Source organism: Palaemon carinicauda, chromosome 9 (genome assembly GCF_036898095.1).
Source record: "Palaemon carinicauda isolate YSFRI2023 chromosome 9, ASM3689809v2, whole genome shotgun sequence".
Taxonomy (NCBI): Eukaryota; Metazoa; Arthropoda; class Malacostraca; order Decapoda; family Palaemonidae; genus Palaemon; species Palaemon carinicauda.
Window position 1 is genome coordinate 162488353 of NC_090733.1, and position 9749 is coordinate 162498101.

Genomic DNA, 9749 nt, shown 5'->3' on the forward strand with positions numbered 1-9749 from the left:
TTACAAGTCTCACTGAGAGAGAGAGAGAGAGAGAGAGAGAGAGAGAGAGAGAGAGAGAGAGAGAGAGAGAGAGAGAGAGAGAGAGAGAGAGAGAGAGAGAGTATAGGTTTTCTACAATGCAAAAATATTTGAGGGGAAAGAAATTTTTCAAGAGTTGCAGCAATTAAGTAATTTTACATTCCCAAAACTCAACCTCTTTCCTTAAGTTAAATTTTAGTGCCAACAAAGCACTTATACACGAATTACAATAACAATGCCACAAAATGATCAAGAATGAGAAGACATAAATCATGTCATATAATGATTGAACTTACCAACTAATATAAAAGAAAAGTCTAATAATTACTTGAACCAATAATGTGATGCAAAATTTTTATTCGTTCTATAATTACCATTACGCTCAATGGGAGGTATTCATAAAAATGAAGGATATCCTTGCAAATCTTTCTTTCCATATTCATAATGATTACCTTTTGCTTCCAAGCAGAAGTAAAAGGTTGACTCGTGTTTCGGGAGCGCTTAGTTACATGTTGGAACTGGTAAGATTTCATTTATGCTGTGAAGATAAGAAAGAGTTTAGTACAGTGGAACCTCTACATACGATTGTCCCAACATAAGAATTTTCCAACATACGAAGTAAAATTCAACCAAATTTCTGTCTCAACATACGAAGTGTTGCTCCAACATACGACGTAAACAATACGCTTACCCATGGAATTTTCTCGTGCAGCGTAGTTTGTTGTTGACGTCGCTAGACGGCAGCACATCGGAGGGACGCCAATCGAGCGTCACCTTGATCAGTCCTCTCATCGCGTGCGCATCATGTGGTTGTCCTCGATTCGCTCAGTTTTAACAGTTTTTTTTCTAGCCTTTTCACGTGTTGTTTTCTGTGTTCCGTAATCATGGGTCCTAAAAAGCTTAGTTTCGGTTCAGGAAGTAGTAGCAGTGGTGAGAAAAAGAGGAAGTCTATGCTTTCATTAGAATTAAAGCAGGAAATCATAGAAAAGCATGAGCGAGGTGTACGTGTTAGCGATCTGGCTAAACAATATGGCCGGAATATGTCGACGATCTCGACGATCATAAAACAGAAGTCAGCCATTAAATCAGTGAAACCTTCGAAGGGGATCACAATTATTTCTAAACGTCGTAGCCATACCCTTGAAGAGATGGAACGACTTTTGTTAATATGGATCAAAGACAAGGAGATTGTTGGCGATACGATCACGGAAACGATCATTTGTGAGAAGGCCAGCGCTATCTACAGTGACTTGAAGGCGGCGCGTAAGCTGAAATTTGAATATTTTACAATGGTAGTTAGGAAAACTCTTCAAAACAATTCACCAAATTTATTATAAACATTTCAGAAAAATAAAAATGCTATAAATGGTCTATTCCGATTGCTTGAAGGTGGTTATATCTAGGGGTAATTTCCAAACTACTTTCAGCTTTTCCAACCTCACCTGTATAAACAACAAAAAGGAATATATCAAAATATAATAAAAGAAAGGAAATTATATAAATTCAATTTAAACAAGGTATATGAATAAATCGTAAATTGCATATATGATCTATATAAACCTAATAAGCCATTACCGATAATGTTGGAAGTGCTCGCCAATGTAAGAAACAGGGAATTTATCCTCGGACTAAGCCACTTCAATTAAACATATGGATAAATGATATCCTGGAAAATGAAATACATTCCGACATCAAACACTGTCCTGAAGCTATAAATATAAGCAATATAATTTTGTATAATGTATTCACTATAACATTCACCCTTCGAATTAAATCTAATATAAAGTCTTACCAATAATATAAATAAGAAAGATGAACGCAGGATGATAACCCAGGACGACCTAGCTTCACCAATTATACCTAAGCGAAAGTATTGTACAAGTATCAAAATTAGTTTAATAGTACACAATATATATATCTATCAGAGAGGAAGGAATTTATTTTAATATTGGTGCTTTGAAGGCTTAAGGCAACGGATAATGATAACCATAAAACATTACGAAACCCCTAACAATGCTTGGTTCTCACCTTTATCCATGCAAGCTATGAGACGAGTCCAATGCCCTCGAAGTTTAAAGTTTCATGCCGAAGGAAGCTCAGAGTCCAAATTAAGGGAAGTTAGTTCATGTTGAATAACTTCGTCAATGCGGAAACACTTGAATCTCTCAACCCAAACATGGTACGGTAAAATAGCAGCACAGCACAAATTCAATGATAAAAATCTTGTAGCACGAATCTAGCAGCTCAAATCTTCGTGCCGAAATACTGCCAGTGAAGATATGGACGGTATGGTATGCTAGGCCAAGTAAAGAGAAAATGGCGTGATTAGAAGGCTTGTTAGCTAATTACTTAGCTCGTAGTAAGCAAGCATGACTTAGATGGTACCAAGCATATAAATGTAATTTAACTAGTTATTTTAATAGTTTAAGAGAAAAGTCCTCCTTACTTCAATAAATACATATATACATATACTAATAAACAAAGGTAAGAAACTTTAATTTCCGTTTAGCGCGCTCTCGGGGTGACGCGGGGGAGAGTTCAGCCGATCCTATGACGGAGGAAATCAAGGCGTCTCGAGGTTGGTTCGAGAAATTTAGGAAACGGACCGGGATTCATTCAGTTGTTCGTCATGGAGAAGCTTCGAGTTCGGACACTAAGGCTGCTAAAGACTTTGTTAAAAAGTTCGAAAGCATCGTGGCGGAGGAAGGTTACATAGAGCAGCAGGTTTTCAACTGTGATGAAACCGGTCTGATTTGGAAAAAGATGCCTAGTAGAACGTACATTACCGCTGAAGAGAAGAAAATTCCTGGACATAAGCCAATGAAGGATCGGTTGACTCTTGCGCTTTGTGCCAACGCCAGCGGGGACTGCAAAATTAAGCCTCTGTTAGTTTACCATTCCGAAAACCCTAGGGCATTTAAAGCACATAGAATTAATAAAGACCTGCTACATGTTCTATGGCGTTCTAAGGCTTGGGTTACTAGGCATATCTTTGTGGAATGGGTAAACGTAGTTTTCGGCCCTGCTGTCAAGAAGTATCTTCAGGAAAGGAATTTGCCTTTGAAGTGCTTGCTTTGTTTGGACAATGCACCCGCTCACCCCCCCCGGACTCGAAAATGATATCATCGACGAATACAAATTCATCAAGGTGTTGTATCTTCCACCGAATACCACCCCTATCCTCCAGCCCATGGACCAGCAAGTCATCTCTAATTTTAAGAAGCTGTACACCAAGCACTTACTTAAGCAGTGCTTTAATGTCACGCAAAGCACCAACTTAACTTTGAATGAATTTTGGAGGAGCCACTTCAATATCGTGCACTGCTTAAAGATCATTATCAGGCTTGGAAGGGAGTAACTCGTCAGACCCTGAATTCCATTTGGAAGAAGCTTTGGCCTGATGCTGTTGCTCACAGAGATTTCGAAGGTTTTGGCCCCGAGAATGAACCTGTGCTTGCCGCCGAGGAAGACGTCGAAGAGATTATATCCCTTGGCAAGTCCATGGGTCTGGAGGTTGATGAAGATGATATCACCGAACTCGTCCATGAGCATCACGAAGAGCTCACCACCGAGGAACTCAAGGAGCTGCAAGCCATGCAGCATGATGAGTTCCAAGCGCAGTTGAGCGAGTCGGAGGAGATCGAGGAGGTAGGCGAAATCTTAGGTACGGCGGAAATAAAACAGATGTTGGCATACCATCAACACGTTGTTGATTTCATCGACAAGCATCACCCACAGAAACTTCAGGTTTGCCGTGTTGTTGCGCAGTTCGATGATGTTTGCTTAACGCATTTTAGAAAAATCCTTAAGAAAAATCCTTAAAAGCCGTACAAAGCAACTTTCCCTCGATAGTTTCTTTAAAAAATCTCTACTAAAACGGTCTAGTGATCATGATAAAAAGAAAGAAAGTGAAGCAAAGAAAAGGAAGACCGAATCGAGTGAAAGTGATGAAAATTAAAAATAAGAAAAGAAAAATGTAAAATAAAAATATATTATAAAAAAAAAAAAATATAAGCTAAGTTAAGTTAAAGTTCACGTAGTAGTGTAAGTTAGTGTAAGTTATCGTACACGTTATCGTACAAAGTCACCGTCCCTACCTCCTCGCTGATCTTCCGTCTCCTCCTGCGTAGAAGTCCCTACACCTGCGCTGGCCTGTCGCTAAGGTAAAGTGTTACATTACAGCCCGTTTTTTATTTATTATTTCATTATCATGTATTCTTTTATTTCGTTTGTAATATGTATTTATTATACAGGCATTGTATTAATGTATTGTGTAATTATGTGTAGCCATTTATTAAGGATTTATTATGGGTTTTTAGGCTGAAGAACGAATTAAATCAATTACCATATATTCTTATGGGAATATTTGCTCCAACATATGATCGTTTTAACATACGAAGTAGTTTCTGGAACGAATTAAGATCATATGTAGAGGTATCACTGTATTTATAATACGTATCTAATGCCGTGTTTTTACTTGTATTTAATTAAGTTTACGCATCAGAAAGAACACAGACGCCGCCGCGCCTTCCCCAAAGCCTCGCTGGCGACATCTATCCCCCACCCCTTGCATTAGTAGTTCTTTGACCTTTTTTTAGCTCCCCCAACCCTTGCATTAGAAGTTCTTTGACCTCTTTTTAGCTCCCCCAACCCTTGCATTAGAAGTTCTTTGACCTCTTTTTAGCTCCCACACCCCTTGCATTAGAAGTTCTTTGACCTCCTTTTAGCTCCCACACCCATTGCATTAGAAGTTCTTTGACCTCCTTTTAGCTCCCACACCCATTGCATTAGAAGTTCTTTGACCTCTTTTTAGCTTCCCCAACCCTTGCATTAGAAGTTCTTTGACCTCTTTTTAGCTCCCACACCCCTTGCATTAGAAGATCTTTAACCTCTTTTTAGCTCCCACACCCCTTGCATTAGATGTTCTTTGACCTCTTTTTAACTCCCACACACATTGCATTAGAAGTTCTTTGACCTCTTTTTAGCTCACGCACCCCTTGCATTAGAAGTTCTTTGACCTCTTTTTAGCTCCGCCACCCCTTGCATTAGAAGTTCTTTGACCTCTTTTTAGCTTCCCCACCCCTTGCATTAGAAGTTCTTTGACCTCTTTTTAGCTCCCCCACCCCTTGCATTAGAAGTTCTTTTACCTCTTTTTAGCTCCCACACCCCTTGCATTAAAAATTCTTTGACCTCTCTTTAGCTCCCACACCCCTTGCATTATAAGTTCTTTGACCTCTATTTAGCTTCCCCACCCCTTGCATTAGAAATTCTTTGACCTCTTTTTAGCTCCCACACCCCTTGCATTAGAAGTTCTTTGACCTCTTTTTAGCTCCCACACCCCTTGCATTAAAAGTACTTTGATCTCTTTTTAGCTCCCACACCCCTTGCATTAGAAGTTCTTTGACCTCTTTTTAGCTCCCACACCCCTTGCATTAGAAGTTCTTTGACCTCTTTTTAGCTCCCACACCCCTTGCATTAGAAGTTCTTTGACCTCTCTTTAGCTTCCCCACCCCTTGCATTAGAAATTCTTTGACCTCTTATTAGCTCCCACACCCCTTGCATTATAAGTTCTTTGACCTCTCTTTAACTTCCCCACCCCTTGCATTAGAAATTCTTTGACCTCTCTTTAGCTCCCACACCCCTTGCATTAGAAGTTCTTTGACCTCTTTTTAGGTCTCACACCCCTTGCATTAGAAGTTCTTTGACCTCTTTTTAGCTCCCACACCCCTTGCATTAGAAGTTCTTTGACCTCTTTTTAGCTCCCACACCCATTGCATTAGAAGTTCTTTGTTCTCTTTTTAGCTCCCACACCCATTGCATTAGAAGTTCTTTGACCTCTTTTTAGCTCACGCACCCCTTGCATTAGAAGTTCTTTGACCTCTTTTTAACTCCCGCACCCCTTGCATTAGAAGTTCTTTGACCTCTTTTTAGCTCCCACACCCATTGCATTAGAAGTTCTTTGACCTCTTTTTAGCTCCCACACCCCTTGCATTAGAAGTTCTTTGACCTATTTTTAGCTCCCACACCCCTTGCATTAGAAGTTCTTTGACCTTTTTTTAGCTCCCCCACCCCTTGCATTAGAAGTTCTTTGACCTATTTTTAGCTCCCACACCCCTTGCATTAGAAGTTCTTTGACCTCTTTTTAGCTCCCACACCCATTGCATTAGAAGTTCTTTGACCTCTTTTTAGCTCCCCCACCCCTTGCATTAGAAGTTCTTTGACATCTTTTTAGCTCCCACACCCCTTGCATTAGAAGTTCTTTGACCTCTTTTTAGCTCCCACACCCCTTGCATTAGAAGTTCTTTGACCTCTTTTTAGCTCCCACACCCCTTGCATTAGAAGTTCTTTGACCTCTTTTTAGCTCCCACACCCCTTGCATTAGAAGTTCTTTGACCTCTTTTAAGCTACCATACCCCTTGCATTAAAAGTTCTTTGGCCTCTTTTTAGCTCCCACACCCCTTGCATTAGAAGTTCTTTGACCTCTTTTTAGCTCCCACACCCCTTGCATTAGAAGTTCTTTGACCTCTCTTTAGCTTCCCCACCCCTTGCATTAGAAATTCTTTGACCTCTTTTTAGCTCCCACACCCCTTGCATTAGAAGTTCTTTGACCTATTTTTAGCTCCCACACCCCTTGCATTAGAAGTTCTTTGACCTCTTTTTAGCTCCTCCACCCCTTGCATTATAATATCTGACCTCTTTTTACCTCGCCCACCCGTTGCATTAGAAAACCTTTGACCTCTTTTTAGCTCCCACACCCCTTGCATTAGAAGTTCTTTGACCTTTTTTTAGCTCCCCCACCCCTTGCATTAGAAATTCTTTGACCTCTTTTTAGCTCCCACACCCCTTGCATTTGAAGTTCTTTGACCTCTTTTTAGCTCCCACACCCCTTGCATTAGAAGTTCTTTGGCCTCTTTTTAGCTCCTCCACCCCTTGCATTATAATATCTGACCTCTTTTTACCTCCCCCACCCCTTGCATTAGAAAATCTTTGACCTCTTTTTAGCTCCCACACCCCTTGCATTAGAAGTTCTTTGACCTTTTTTTAGCTTCCCCACCCCTTGCATTAGAAGTTCTTTGACCTCTTTTTAGCTCCCACACCCCTTGCATTAGAAGTTCTTTGTCCTCTTTTTAGCTCCCACACCCCTTGCATTAGAAGTTCTTTGACCTCTCTTTAGCTCCTCCATCCCTTGCATTATAATTTCTTTGACCTCTTTTTATCTCCCACACCCCTTGCATTAGAAAATCTTTGACCTCTTTTTAGCTCCCACACCCATTGCATTAGAAGTTCTTTGACTTTTTTTTAGCTCCCCCACCCCTTGCATTAGAAGTTCTTTGACCTCTTTTTAGCTCCCACACCCCTTGCATTAGAAGTTCTTTGACCTATTTTTAGGTCCCCCACCCCTTGCATTAGAAGTTCTTTAACCTCTTTTTAGCTCCCACACCCCTTGCATTAGAAGTTCTTTGACCTCTTTTTAGCTCCCACACCCCTTGCAATAAAAGTTCTTCGACCTCTTTTTAGCTCCCACACCCCTTGCATTAGAAGTTCTTTGACCTCTTTTTAGCTCCCCCACCCCTTGCATTAGAAGTTCTTTGACCTCTTTTAAGCTCCCACACCCCTTGCATTAGAAGTTCTTTGACCTCTTTTTAGCTCCAACACCCTTTGCATTAGAAGTTCTTTGACCTCTTTTTAGCTCCCACACCCCTTGCATTAGAAGTTCTTTGACCTCTTATTAGCTCCCACACCCCTTGCATTAGAAGTTCTTTGACCTCTTTTTAGCTCCCACACCTCTAGCATTAGAGGTTCTTTGACCTCTTTTTAGCTCCCACACTTCTAGCATTAGAAGTTCTTTGACCTCTTTTTAACTCCCACACCTCTAGCATTAGAAGTTATTTGACCTCTTTTTAGCTCCCACACCTATAGCATTAGAAGTTCTTTGATCTCTTTTTAGCTCCCGCACCTCTAGCATTAGAAGTTCTTTGACTTCTTTTTAGCTCCCACACCTCTACCATTAGATGTTCTTTGACCTCTTTTTAGCTACCACACCTCTAGCATTAGAAGTTCTTTGACTTCTTTTTAGGTCCCACACCTCTAGCATTAGAAGTTCTTTGACTTCTTTTCAGCTCACACACCTCTAGCATTAGAAGTTCTTTGACCTCTTGTTAGCTCCCACAACCTATAGCATTAGAAGTTCTTTGATCTCTTTTTAGCTCCCGCACCTCTAGCATTAGAAGTTCTTTGACTTCTTTTTAGCTCCCACACCTCTACCATTAGAAGTTCTTTGACCTCTTTTTAGCTACCACACCTCTAGGCATTAGAAGTTCTTTGACTTCTTTTTAGCTCCCACACCTCTAGCATTAGAAGTTCTTTGACTTCTTTTTAGCTCACACACCTCTAGCATTAGAAGTTCTTTGACCTCTTTTTAGCTCCCACACATCTAGCATTAGAAGTTCTTTGACTTCTTTTTAGCTCCCACACCTCTAGCATTAGAAGTTCTTTGACCTCTTTCAGCTCCCTTATCTCAAGCATTAGAAGTTCTTTGACCTCTCTTTATAGCTCCCCACACCTCTAACATTAGAAGTTCTTTGACCTCTCTCTTTAGCCCCCACACTTCTAGCATTAGAAGGTCTTTGACATATATTTCTAGGTTCCATACTTTTAGCATTAGAGGGTCTTCGATCTATATTTTGAGGTGCCTTACTTCTAGCATTAGAGGCTCTATTTTTAGGTGTCTTACCTACGGCGTTAGAGGCTCCTCTTCGCTGTTTTCTCCTGTCTTCTAGTTTTCAAGATCTTCTTTCATTAGATTATCTGTTTCTTTCGAGATTTCATTGTCTCTTTTCCTTAGTTCGTCAGTGTCCTTCTAGATTTCAAAAGAGATTTCAGTGCCGCGAGTCCTCACTTCGTCAGATTCCTCAGGGAAATCGAAGGCATTTATTCTTTACCTATCCGGGCAATGAGTAAAGAGATGAATACTATCGATTTCTCCGCATACACTATCATGCCAAAGTAAATGACGAGCAACATGATATATTTACCAATGTCACCTGGATATGTCCTTACTTCAATGGCGAATTTTGGGACAATCCTGTTGAAGAACTACACGTCACTCACCGTTCAGTTGAACCATTCTGCCTCCATCCTCATTCCCCGCAATCCGATTTTGCACCGATACAAAGCCTCGTAATTTTTTCCAAGAGTCTCCTTTAATAAGACATCGTCGCAAAAGCCCAAGCAAAGGATCCTTCAAGGCGCATACATTATGAGCTTCAAAGCTCAGCAACAAAACCATCTGTAGTTGATGGTGTTCCGAAGATGTAGCACATAATTCTTACCGGCAGCTTCCTATTCCGCCAGAACGCGATCTCTGTGAGTTAAGGGAAATCCTTCTCCCAGTCATCAACTCATTTCCTCTTACTCCTATTGACGCGCAATTCCTTGGTTAGATTTCGCCAGCTACATACAGATCATGTGAGGTGTTGCAGGCTACGTTTGAAAAAAATGAAGATCAGGTCTTCAGAAGTCATTTGAAGCTCGGGGAGGAGTTGTTCAGGAGTGCTCCTGGAAATTTCAGTTCTGGAGTCATTCAAAAATCCATGTTAAGCATACGGCTATGTCCTTTGAAGACTTTTGGAAATTCGGGAAAGTTTTCTTCCGAAACCGTTCTGAGATTCCGTTCTGGAGGCATTCAGAATTCCATGCTGAGTCTAGGGCTATTTTTTCTGAAGCCATTT

The 9749-nt window shown here is 40.6% G+C and overlaps 1 long non-coding RNA gene across 1 annotated transcript; it reads right to left on the minus strand.

Annotated features, from left to right (window-relative positions):
* Window positions 1-1331: 1331 nt before the first annotated feature.
* Window positions 1332-2315, minus strand: LOC137646954 (uncharacterized). Its single transcript, XR_011045504.1, has 2 exons — window positions 1594-2315; window positions 1332-1460 (listed from the first exon to the last, which is right to left on the minus strand). It is a non-coding gene; the product is annotated as an uncharacterized lncRNA (long non-coding RNA).
* Between the last annotated feature and the right edge of the window lie 7434 nt (window positions 2316-9749).